Below are 13452 nucleotides of genomic sequence, written 5' to 3'. Positions count from 1 at the left end.
ATGATGGTGTTCCAGCCAAGAAAGCTGCAAATATTTTAAATGAAATAGTTTGAGGATGCTGATGTTTTACATCTGCTCCTCCAGGGTATTTTTGTAATGGTCAAGTTAAGGCCCTAAGCCCAGATCTAGATCATGAGTTTCTAAGGATATTACCTATATTTTTCCTAATTCATATATGGATACTGTAAGTAGTAAACCCCCTATATGTAGGACAAAATTCTGAAATAGACTCACTGTATGCAAAATGTGCTATATTACACTACAGCTTCTTGCTCTAGGACAGAGACTGACACAGAAGGCTTCAAGTAATATAAAGTTTAGAGAAAAGTCTGAGTTCATAAATCATTATTTGTCCAGTTTCAGTACTCTTGGAGTAATGTGTCTGCAAAGCCTCCAACAGATGCCTTGCTCCAACACAAGGGAACATTGCATTTTCCTAACTAGTAACTGTGTTCACATCCATGGGAGTGGCATGGACCAAATTTTACCAAAGATAAAGTTTGAACTACCTTTTAATTGTGTGTTGCCTATTCGTCAAATTAACAGCAATAAATCACGCTAAGTCTGAGTACTTGATGACTTTCCCATGATGGGCTCTAACCATAAAAGAAACTTTTGTTTCTCTAGGTTTATTTGCAAGTAATATATTCTGAAAGTTATTTATTGCTTACACATTTTACAGGCTGATTATCTGTTGTTGTTTCTGTACTTAAGTTTGTACAGTCTGTATATTTAAATAAGAGTATATATTTAAGTGAAGTCAACCCTAGATCTCTTTAAAAAGAGGATATCTCTTTCTCTTTTTTTATAAGGCTTGTTACCTCAGCTGTGCTTCCCACCTGGGCAGTGGCTTGGACAGACAATTATTCTCTGGGCTCCAGCTCTGATCATTTGAAAAGCCACAAACTTGAGCCATTGTTGAGGAAGTCAATTCTTCCAAGCTGTGCAGCTTAATGGCCACAGAGTACTTTGCTTAGGGTGAAGTTTTGCCATGGCCAGAAGTTTTAGTGGTGGGTTTTTCCTAATGATTAGGCAGCCCCTTTTTGTAAGCATTGCGACTGGGTTTTTTTTTCAGAAGTTTGAACCAAATCAAAAAAAACAACCCCGTACTAAATATCAGATTCACTAATCTATGCAAGTCACAGCCTTAGAAATACATCTATCAGATACATCCAGGAAAAACTTCAACACAAAATCTAGAAAACTGGACCAACAAAACCATGGCGATTGCAGAGCAGGGCCAAGTGCAGGGGTCTGGATTTGAAGTTTTCAAGGTCTTTCTTGATACATCGACAGATACTTGCATAGAAGACATATACGTCATACATATGCAGTTTCAAAGCTCAGTCAGACTGATAGACAGTATATTGTAGACTTGACTAGATTTAAAATCTTGAAATCATTCTCACAGGTATCTATTTCAGTTACTGCCCTTAGTTTAGAGCATAAGTTAGGGAGCTAACCAAGAGGGATTTCAGCCCAGAGTCTCCAGCCTACGCAGATCGTGAGACAAGGACAAACTAAACACCCAGAGATATAAGAGACAGGCTACCTTCCCCACTTCTGCAGCCAGTGGGGTGAAAGCTTATCTCCAGGGCAAAGCTTGAGCAGCCCCCTATAACATGCACTAAGCAGCTTGCTGTCCTTTAGCCTCTGTTGGCAAAGGCTCCTGTGGTACAGCAGTGACTCAGAAGTTTGAGGAGCTCATGGGGGATTGCCCTTGGGGAGGAGATAGCTCCTGGGGTATTGCTGCATGCTGTGGAATACCTCCAAACAATATTGAGCAAGAAAACTCTCAGCTGCCCTGAGAGCTGGGCAGCCAGTCCCCTCAAAAGCATCACCAAGAGGCCTTACTTTATATAAGAAAAGCTGCTTTCGTACAGTTTTACTGCAGAACCAGAGGATGATGGCGCACCATCATCATCTAGCACCACATACAGACTTGGATTCAGCTTTTTAAAAAAAAAAACAAAAACCCCCACACACCACACAGAGTCAAATCCACAGAAGCAACTATACTTACACAACCTCCAGGTTCACAGAAGAAAGCCATAGCCTTCTTCTCATGTGCTGAAGCTGCCAGCTTCTTTTCCTGTCTCAAATTACTCTCCACTGAGGTGGCTGGTCAGTGATGCGCACTGATTTCACACTTTTCAATCATTTAACAGCACTCCATAAACTGCTAAATTCAGAAACCCCAAACACCCACTCTCAAATACTTTCCAAGCTTATTAGTGTAAATCTAACCCACCTGTGCAAGCTGGTAGAGAAGCACAGGCTGTGCTTGTCAACACAAAACAGCAGTGGAAGGGGAGCAATAAATAAACACAACAGAAGCTATGACAGAGAAAAGCTGTCCTGCTCACAATCAAGTCAATGGCACAAGTCCCAACGAGAAGCAGTGTTGCGCCCTGCATTGGCAGCCAAGAGCTCAGTGCAGTAATCTTACTTTCCCTCTGCCTTCCTGTGCAGCTTGCTAAAGAAATGAAATTCCCAGTGAGTGCGTTCTTACACAGCGTATCCCTTATCTTCTTACTGGAAACACAAGAAAATTCATTGCGACCGGAGCCTGTGCTGTAACACTGATAGTATTTCAGCACAACAGGTAAATAAAGAAAAGCCTTACATAACAGTCTACATTCAAGACACTTAAATCTGCAGTTTCCAATCCACTTTATGCACTTTCAGTCACATAAAAGTAAAACGCTTTTCCCTAGAAGAAAACCGAGGATGGTGGAAAAAGGCAATGTATTCTACTGGCCCATTTAACAAATGAAACATTTGCTTTCTGTTTGGTGTAAAGTGACAGCCAGCTTATTAGAGCTGACACTGATCCTCCCAAGAGGATTTCCGTGAGCGAGTCGCACAGGTGAAGGTCAAAGCAGCAAAGGAATTAAATGAAGAGAGGAAGGAAGCAGCTTCCCCTTAAGCACAGAAATTAACTAACAAAAAATCTATTCCTACTGCAGCCCCCACTGGTTGGAAATACAGCACTTGCAAAATGCTCTGTTCTTGAGAAATGCTTCCAAGACACTCTTCGAATTTAAGGTTTTTATACCTGGTCACCAGCTCCATGTGCTGCAGGCACAACCGCAGTGCAGCTCTCCCCTGCAATAAGGGCTCTATGAATGCAGTTTGTGCCGTGTCACTGCCTGACTTCATCAAAGGCAACACGTGTAATGTTCTTACTTATGAACCATACATCAGGAGTGATGTATCTTGGAACAATAATTAACATGGGATGATCCACTTTAAAAAGTGAGTAATAAGAGAAAGACAGCCATACTGCCTCAGTGAGTTTTAACTCCCCTGCCAGGCATGCACAGCTGGCTGCAGAGAGCTGAACGAGTTGTCTGGCTGCCCTCAGCAGACCTTCAACACCCCAGAGGAATTAAGAGTTTAGCTAAGAGATGATCAGATTTTGCCAAGGTTTGTTTAGCACTCCGGCTTCTGCCTCTCCGAGTCCAGCCTGGGCCACGGCCTCCCTGTGACACCGGGATCTCAGCAGCTGCTGCCCCACAGCAGAAGCTGGAGAAGGATGTTTGCTTCCCCAGGAGGGGAGATGCAGAGCTGGTGACAGGGTATAGGTCTGGAAAGAAATGGGGATTTGAGCCCTGGTAGCATAGGAAGTCCTGCCTCAGATGAGATCCACTGTCTTGTTGTGGGAAACCCCTAAGGGGAGATGGAGCCCATGACGGTCATTTTCATGTTTGCTGTGCTGAAATTACAGCACTGAAAATAAAGCAACACATTTTTACTAACCCTGACTCCACTGCACTGAGCGTCCTGTCTATCTGCACTGTCTGGGTCCCCGCTAACATACATAGTCACACTGGGAATGTGGGTGCTGGTGCACTCACATCCGACCTGGGCAGCTCAACAGCCTGGCACGGGTGACACAGGACAGCTCTCACTCACCTCGCGCTGTGCCCAACTCCAGGACAAGCTGGGTTTTACTTCCAAAATTTGTTGATGCTTCAACTGGGCAAATGCCTAATGACGGTGTGAGCTGTGCCTCGGGAGCCCTTGCAACCAGCACATTTTTTACATCTTTCACATTTCAAGAGAGCAGTAGAGCAGCTGAAAGTTCTAAGCCCAACCTTGGCCAGTGCAGCCCCCTCTGGAAATCTCTTACTCTAAATATTTCAGCTCTCTTCCAGCACTGGTTTTAACTCCTTCCTGACCAAGAACCCAAAAAGCATCAGAGTGAGCAGTTTTGGGCTGTCAGTGATCCATCAACATCTGGGCATTTTGGGTTTCCCTAACAGTTATTGAAGTCAGTGAGGAGCATTTGGATTTGCAGGGAGAGGTCACTAAATCAGATCTGACAGGCGCCAGCATCTCTGGGTTTAATCTCAGCACTCTCCAGGCACACCTGTGTGATACAAGGTCACAGATTTTATTATTTTTTCATGTCCATATCTCACTCACTTAAAACCATGAGGGCCTATCCTGGCCAGAGACAAATTAATGTGGCTCTGTACATTAGGGCTCTGCCAGGGTATACAGTCTGGAGATCTGAATGTATAAAACCAGCATCATTTCTCTGGAAGTAGCTTTTCACTGGTGTCTGTTAGGTCTGACCAACAGTTTTTCTCAGTAACTCTGATTTATTGCAATTCTGATGAGTTGGCATTCTGGTATCACAAAGGATCATGTGCAGCTACACGAGAGAGCAATCAGGACCACAGAAACCAGGTTGTTGTCATTTGATCTAACCGGGATTAAGGTCCAAAAATAAGCATGTTTGAGAACAAAATTTCAATTTCTGAAACGCGATCTAACCAGGATTAAGGTCCAAAAATAAGCATGTTTGAGAACAAATTTTCAATTTCTGAAACGCATCAGGCAAGTAATTTGGTCTATTGAATACTGTGGTCACTTTTCAGACAGAGCTAGGCATGGCATACAGAGCAGTGCTTGACCCCTTCCCTCCTAAACACAAAGAGAAAGAAGTTGAGTGGGTTATTACCTGGTTCCTCTGTAATCAGGGAGGAAATGGTGCCCATTTAGGCTACCAGATATGACACCAGTGGCCCTGCGTCCCCATGGGAGCTCACACAAGAATGATTCCCAACCATTTCTGGCTGTGCCACGGGTTTTTCCCACATGACAGAAGAGCTGGGCAGGTTTACTTTCACAAGATGTTCTAAATTTGCTAGACAAATAAGTGGGACAGAGACAGGTGTATTATCCCCATGTGTCACTACTTTCCCAGCAAAGTAAGAGTCAGAAATACTATTTTCCAATTCTCAGTCCTCCTCCAAATCACTCCTAGTAGATTTGGGTCGGTTTGCAAGACTGTTACTTTTTTGTTTGGCAACACCTCTTCCTTGAGCTAACAAGATCAATACAGGAATGTCTGGATGTCAGAGGCACACTCAGAAGGATCTGAGAAGTTTGGCTTAGCCATAAAGTATTGCAGAGTCCCAGATCTTCTCATATGACCTACTCCAGTATTAATCAAAGGTTTCAATCCTGACACTCTGGATAATATCCTGAGCTTGAGCACATCTCCATGGAAGACCCCAGGAACAGGATATAATCAAATACATTCCTTGGCGCTACACAATTTCTATGAAATACTGAATTAAGTCACTTGTGTACTCTTCACACTTAATATACAGCACCTACCCACATAAACATGCTGAGGTAGAAATGAACTAATAACGAGCTCCAATCTCTTTTAAAGGTCACAAGCCTGCTAAAATGTTTTCAATGCATTTTCAAGTATAAGCCTACCTAAAACCTGAGGATCTCTTGCCTTCTGCTGGGCTCCCAGCACAAGGTGCTTTCCCTCCCTGTGGAGCTTCACCTGCAGAAGTTCAGTTCTTCCCAGGGCTTTTCCTTTGGAGTCTGACGTCTGCAGAGTGAGCATCTTTCACCAGACCATCTTCCCTCTGCTACCTCCCACCCCAGTGACATCTGCAGATGGAGGGTTAGAGTCCAGAAAACACAGAGGGGATAGTAGGGAAACAACTGAGCTACTTGACTTACAACTAAGCACAACCTGTTTAGAAGTCCATTAGAAAAGTTATGGTTAATCACCACTTGGCAGGGAGGGAGCGAGAAGCAAAGAAGAAATCTTGCTTAAGAGATAAGGACAACAGTATCTTATCCCAGCTGAAGTTCTTTTTCCTGTGTGCTTAACAGAAGTTCATTCTACTGGGTGCTCTGTGCAGCTCTCCCAAACCGATCTAGCTTTCATCTGATGACCATATTCAAAAGGACTCTTCCAGCGAGAGAAAGAGAGCATGGGTACTCAACCTCTGAATTTCCTTTTAGACAGTGTTGCCATTTGTGACACTCTCAGGGACCCCTATGAAGGGCTATGAGACCCCCTACACTACAAGGCATTTCCATATGGACCAGTGCCACCCATTTTATGGCCCATTAAGGCCAGACAGCCACCTGGGGAGATGACTGAAGAATGAAGCATGGAGTTAATTGGGCCAGGTACACAGGAGGCAAAAGAAAGTTGGCACACGGTCACTCATGCTACTCTAGCTGATTACACTGGTAGTAAACCTTGCACTCTGAGACCACATTTGCTTTCAGGGCCCAAGAAAAATATGTGCTTCCTCCTGTGTTCATTAAGTTGCTATGAACACTGCTGTGCAACTCCTGTGAAAAACCAAAGAGCTTTCCATGGCTGTGCCATCCTGTATGTGCCTCTCCAGCAACTTGCTTCAAGCCATTTTATTTCCTCTTTCATCACCAGAGCTTTCTGCCAGAATTGACACATTAAGTATTTGGCATTCAAAAAATAATAAAAAAGGGTGAATGAGGAAAAAATGCATGGGCACACAGAATGATGGTTGTAAAGATAGCAATAGCAATGTAAGTGCCCTTTGGAAAAAAAAGTTTACATAGGCCAAAGGATGACTGCCAATAAATACTAATATCCTTTATTAGACATTGCATGTCTTAACCCCATTTCCCTTAATTCTTTATTACACATTTTACCTTGTACAACACTGATGGAGATTTAAAGCCATCTCAAAGAGTACAAGGGTGTATAATAGAAGCAAAGGAACACTTTGATTTCCTCTTTACCCAAGAGGAGGAAACAAACTAGTGAGAATAGTGAAGTGTTAAAATGTGTGAGCTATTTTTCAGTCTTCAGAGTATCATCCCTACAAACAGTAATGTAGACCTACCAAATCCATAAAATATTTCATTTTTATCTGCTTCTACAGGTGCAGCACAATTTCAACCTCCAAAACGTTGTACAGGTTTCTTGGTAAGATTTTCAGCAAACAAATTAAAACCAAACTGTACAAGGACTGCAGTCCTGCAACATGAAACTGCGAAGATTTTTAAAGTGAATATTATACTCCTGTGTCAATTTCAGTGAGACTTGTCATCCATACTTACCTGTACAAATGGATCTTTAAAATATGAAGCCCCATGTATGGGGGGAGTGGGGTAGGATGGGTGTTACCAATTTATATATTATGAAAATTAAAATAGATTTATGTTATTCTAGCATTTATTAGCCTTGAATTTAAACCACATGCTTCATTTAGTTAAAGAGAGGAGGGAAACAAAAAACAGCAAAAAAAAGGTTTTCATGAAAATGGCCCTGTTTTAGGAGGAACTTGGTACAACTGTCTTTACACTGCCAGCACACTTCCACACCCATCTGGACGTGAACCACTTTAAACAAAAAGCATAGATAATACCATTGCAGCTTTTTTTCAGTCTGTCTGTAGAAACTGCCACATGTGCAACTGAGAAAAAGTATCTAACCCAGTAACAGCTTTCCCTTTCCAAGAGGAAATATTTGCATCAGTGTATGCAAGTTTTAGAAATACAGAAATAATTGCCTCAAGGCTGCACTATGCTCACTCTCCATGGACTTCAGAGATAGGACTGTTCACAAAAAATGAAGATATGGCTCAAAGTAAAGTAATGACACAAAAATATATGCTAAGAGCCAGAAACACAAGTCTTGAACTGCAGAAGAAATCATTCTGAAAAACTGTTCCCACATACACATTCACATTCTTTTTTATATTCAAAGCATATGAACGTTCCAGTCCAAAATGCATTGACAGAAAAAGTTGTTCAGCTGCTAAAACATCACATCTAACACTCACTGCTGTTACAGAGCATCGGTGTGGATTTAATCTCACAGGCAGCTCAGAAGACTATGGACAAATATTATCACACGATAATAATTACCATTTGTTCTCATTCTCTTTCTGTATATACCGACAAATACGCTTTTTCGGCTGAAGCAGCCAATTACCTGCTGTGCTTTGTAAGCTCCCATCCACATTCCCCAGGAAACAGATAATGCGCCATGCCGCACAGTGAGGAGAGCTCACTTGGATGCAAAATAATTCTGAACTTACTTAAGTAAAGTCTCTCCGCTGCATTCGCAGGCTGAGCTATGTGTTAGCCGTATTTATTCACCACTGAAAGACTACACTTTACAGTTATAACCCTGGCAAATACTGAGCATTTAAATAATTCTACTTTTGCTGAGCTGCACAAAGGGGTTTTATTCTTCTACTACAGCTGTACACAAAAGAATAGAGTGCCATTTCAAATCAGAACTCCTGAAGTTACTACTTACCAGCTTGTGATTATATATTCAGTAAGCCCGAGGAGCTGAAAAGATTTTGTTGCAGAAGACAAAAGTTACTAAAAAGCAGGCAAAGTTAACAAAAATGAAGGGAAACTAGGATAAATCATCTCTTCATTCATCTACTTAAATGTTTCTGAAGACTAAAAAGGACCTTAAAGAAAGTGCTCTCAGCAAAGACTACATCCTCTTGTCAGTCAAACCCTGCATAGTTTCAGCTAGGCATCCGTCCAAAAAGACATGGAATTATTCTATTTTTGTCTTCCAATGCAAGTGGAAACATTTGTACAGATTTGTGGTGAGGATTTCAATTTTTGTAGTGGTCAGCTAGTAGAGGAATGTAATTAAAGACCCTGTTAAACATAAGACTGCCCACAAAGGAGGAATTGGATAAATATGGAGATAAATAACAATTCCATTATAATAGAGTCTGATATAGAAGCACAATAAAAACTTTCAGTAAGGTTAAAAATCCAGATGTGGTTTACTGGAAGAAAGTTTAAAAAAACTTTTTTTTAAAACATCATTGTTGTCAGGAGTAGTGGGACAACACCACAATTTCAACAAATGTAGGTTTATCTTTTTTAATGAAATTATTGTAGTAAAAAAAAAATCAATGATATTACATAGAAAGCTAAACATTTGTTTTACCACCCATGTTATGTCTGGTATGTTACTGTTTTTATTCAACACAGGTGTTTCCTTAGAAGTACTTCACATTTTGCCTATTGCTGACTTATAAAATAAACCTTCTAAACCTCTGGCTTTGTGAAGTATGAAAATACCTTGGAAATGACACATTTCACTTCTGTTGCATTTAGTTTTTACTCTTACATCAATAAGAAAGCATGGTTGTTTTCTGCATACATCTGGTCTGGAGGCTGACACTGTGACTCAGTGTACATCTTTACTGATCCCTTGAGATCTCCAGCTATGAGGCTTTCCTCACAAGGGAAGCTTTTAGTTCAGTTCCCCAAACTCTGTCATCATCGAGAAGGCTGTCTTCTTCTCTCTGCTCCAACTTCCTCGCCCGTTGCCTCTTTCACACTTGCTTGTTATTCTGCTCCCATCAACCCCCTTGATGTCCTCCATCACTGCCCTTTCCCATGACACACTGATACCTTTTTTTTGAGTCACCTTTGTAGCTCTAAGTCCCTGTCTCCTGGTCCTGCTCACCTAGTGAACACCCTATACCTGGCTGGTCAGTCTTAGGGCTCCTCCAGCCACTGCTGCCTGCTGGGCTATCTTCCAAGCTACTCCTTAAAAGCAGAAGACTCTCTCCTGAATTAGTCCATGAAGTAAGCTGGCCCTGGCTGTCATCATCCCTCAGGCCAAAGCCTTCATCCACACGCACTAGAAGATGTGAGTCAACCATAAGAGTAAGTTGGAGGGTTGTGAGGAACAAACGGTACCTTTTTTAGCAGAGAAGAAAAGAAGAACTTGCTGTCGCCCTGTTCCCCAGTTCTCCATACTTACACGTTGATTTTTTGCTCTGATGTTTCAAGTTTCCTTACAGTGCAAATGACCTTGGGGTAGGAAATGTCTCTTTCTACATTTTGAATTAGTCTCTTGTATAACAGAATCCAGTCTTTTTACACTGCTGGACATTATCGCAAAGCAAGCAAGAAATAAGCTCTTTCTTTAACATCTTGCTACTTATTATCTTCTTACTCAAATCACAGCTTTTGAGAGATGTAGCTCTGAGTCAATGAAAAGATTCATTTTAATTTTAGGGATGAAAAAGGGAGATAAAAAAACCCTCTGTGTAGATGGGCACACATTGTAGATGGATGCACACATATCACCAGAAAAGACAGCAGGTATTAAAGCTTCAGCAGGACAAGAAACTTGCTTCGCTTTGAAACATCTCAAGCACGTTACTGTGCAGGTGCCTCTAACCAGGAACATGACAGGCTGTCACCCCATCCTTTAATTGTCATGTTTGCTGAGAGTAGGCCAAGCAGATGTGAAGGAGAGGGGCATAAGCCAGGGTGCAGGGGTGGGAGCAGAAGGGCAAAAGGAAGCCCTAACTGCCAAGGTGCAGCTCTGCTTAGATTACATTTGGGGAGGCAGGATAAGGATAAGGCAGGATTATCTTTACTAAACTTGTCAGCCCTTCTCTTGCTGACACAGGAGTTAAATTTCTCCATTTAACCCTTAGTTACAAGGATCCCTGGTAATCCTTCACCTCTTGCCCTTGTGACAGGTTGAGCAGCATTTAGCTCAGGCACTGCAACTGGGGTAGCCAGGAAATCAGAATAATTTTTCACTCAGTTTCTGAATAATGACAGCCTCATCTACCCCCAGGTCCTACAAGCCTGCCTGTATCTGCCCTGCCTGGTGCCTACTGATGGACTATTTCCATTTCTCTTCTCCCAAGGACACACTGGAGTCCAACATTTAGTTCACTCAGCTGTCACCCTCTCCCACAGTAAAACTGTGGCTCTTCTTACAGCTTGCTCCTTCCCTGGCAGCCTTTCTCACCAGTTCTTCTGTGAGCGTGCTGGGGAGAGTGACCCAGTCCTTGCACCCACCGCAGCTCCATCTGCACCTCTTGAACCTGGTGTGACTGGGGAGAGGGCTGCACCTTCCAGCATGGGCCAGCAGAGAGGGTTTGACTTTTTTTGTGCCTGACCAAATGTGGTACCAGTTCATCTAAAGGACAAACAATGCCTTTAGAATGAACAAAACACCATGATTTAGGGGGGTTGTAATTTACCAAAAGACCTGTGTATTTATGTGCTCAGCACAGCTCCCAGGTAATAAAAGACTCAGGGTGACATAATCTAGAAACTGAGGCTCTCAAATCCTGTATGTTTCTCACAACAGTGAATAGCCTGCCAGCATTTACATGCCTTCTCCCTGCAGTGGACAACCCAAAACAGACAACCAGCATTGATGCAGATCGCTGTTAAACTCCACTGCCAGGACCTAACACTGAATACAATTCCTAATCTTTCTGATACCCCAAAATTAGGCAAATAGTCTAGGTTTTGTACATACACCGTTATTACTGTCTCATTAACATCACATTTATTGCTGGCTGGCTATCAGCCACCATTACACCAGTATGACACTGACTTTTAAAATGGAGATGGTTTATGGCACCTATTGCTTAACTGTCTGGTTCTAAAATTTCCTGGTCTCCAAAACCCATTCATTTTAAGGAGTTCTTGAAAGGCAAAAAGCTCTGGATTAAGATTACTGTTCCATTATTGGTCAGAGTGTTAATTTCCTTCCTGTGATACCAAGCTGTTTATCATTTTTGACAACACATTTAATTGCTGTTGCAACCCCCACAGCTTTTTCATAGGTGCCGTCAAGATTATTTTAATTAAAAGAGTATCTATACAGAGGTTAATGAAAACTGGGAAAAAAATTCCAGCAGGAGTTTGTCATCTGCCACTCCTCGTTAGCAGGTTCATAAGGAACCAAATTCCTACAGTCCCCGTGACTCATGGAGACCAAGTGGGACTGGGAACACCCCCCTGCCGCGTGGCTTCCATGGAGCTCCAGCTCCAGCTCACCCACTTTGCCGTGCAGATCCAGAGCCCTTTCCACAGAGCAGCTGTCAGACAAATCCTTGGTATTCGGCCCATTCTTGTTCTTCTCCTCAGAAATACTGATGACCATGGGGCCTATAAAATTGCCCTCATTATGTCAAATGCTACTTTGATAGCCCCATAGATATAACCTGGGACCACCTGTACTTTACCAGACAAGACAATTTAGTATCAAGAAATGCATTCCTTCTTATATATTGTAAAAACAACTAAATGATACCACATGTGGGAATCCAGTGCTTCCAACAGTAAATGCACTCAGACACACCCACTATATTTTTTTTAAAGCAGACTAGTCTCCACTTTAAATAAATCCTGCATGTAATTAGACAGATCGATATCTACTGAATAATATTTTTCTTTTTTCGTTTAGCAACCCTCACTTAGTACTGAACCCTATCTCTGCAAACTGTTCATCTAGTAAATTACAGCCTTTCAGTCCAGCCAGCTCAGTTTGTTTCTACGTACAGTTAGTCCTCAGACTTTGCAGGCTGTTTCAGTAAAGCTTCTTGCAATGACACTCATGAGCCTACAGCTCGCTGATTAGTATTTCTTCCTCCATTTTAAATACGACTTGACTTACTCGCTGCTTGTGTATCTTCCTATGTGTAGGTGACAAGAGGCACATCAGTCCCCCTTGCAATGCCAAGCAATGCCTTTGGAGCCAGTCGGCTATAACTTCCAGGAGGAAGGCTCCTCTTCTAGCTCTGCTGCTTTTATCTGTGTTCCCACTTTCTGTCCCATGATCAAATAACAACTACCAGTTGCTTTTTATTTGAAAAAATGGTCACCTCCACAGACAGCCCACCTCTGCGCTGTGAATGCACACCCATACCCATTGAAGAGAAACTGCAAAGTCCATATCTCTGGATGAGCAGCAGAACTAGCAAAGGTTGTTTTCCTATAGATTTCCATGCTGTTTATTATACATCCAAATCTCAGTTCTTTACCACGTCCCATATGCACCCATTATGGCTCCCCTGCTTCCTTCTGACAGATCCCTCAAGCTCATCTCCAGATCACAGTGACTGGCAGTTTCTGAAAAGACAGCAGCTCATTCCTCACTTTTCCCTTAGTAGGAAAACATCTGGATGCTGATTTTGATACAATCTATAGGAACTCAGTATTCATAAGATACTGTTGGATTTTACAGACTTTCCCAGTTACCTAGCTGTCAGACGTATCCTACTCCTTCCTACCTGTGAGGTGACCATCCCAACACAAGGATACCAAGTACAACTGACAAAACTCATACTTCTGGAAAGCAGAGCTCTGAATGTCATGGCATAACACACT

At 42.3% G+C, this 13452-nt stretch overlaps 1 protein-coding gene across 1 annotated transcript in view; it reads right to left on the bottom strand.

Annotated features, from left to right (window-relative positions):
- The window catches only part of INSC (INSC spindle orientation adaptor protein), a 138385-nt gene extending 129538 nt beyond the window's left edge, over positions 1 to 8847 (bottom strand). Inside the window, exon 1 of the mRNA XM_055722840.1 lies at positions 8585 to 8847. The gene's annotated coding sequence lies outside the window, so the exon portion shown is untranslated. The remainder of the gene's footprint in view (positions 1 to 8584) is intronic.
- Between the last annotated feature and the right edge of the window lie 4605 nt (positions 8848 to 13452).

Source organism: Falco cherrug, chromosome 10, assembly GCF_023634085.1.
Source record: "Falco cherrug isolate bFalChe1 chromosome 10, bFalChe1.pri, whole genome shotgun sequence".
In the NCBI taxonomy this organism is placed as follows: Eukaryota; Metazoa; Chordata; class Aves; order Falconiformes; family Falconidae; genus Falco; species Falco cherrug.
Note: the sequence above shows the minus strand (reverse complement) of the source record. Positions and strands in the feature narration are given on the sequence as shown.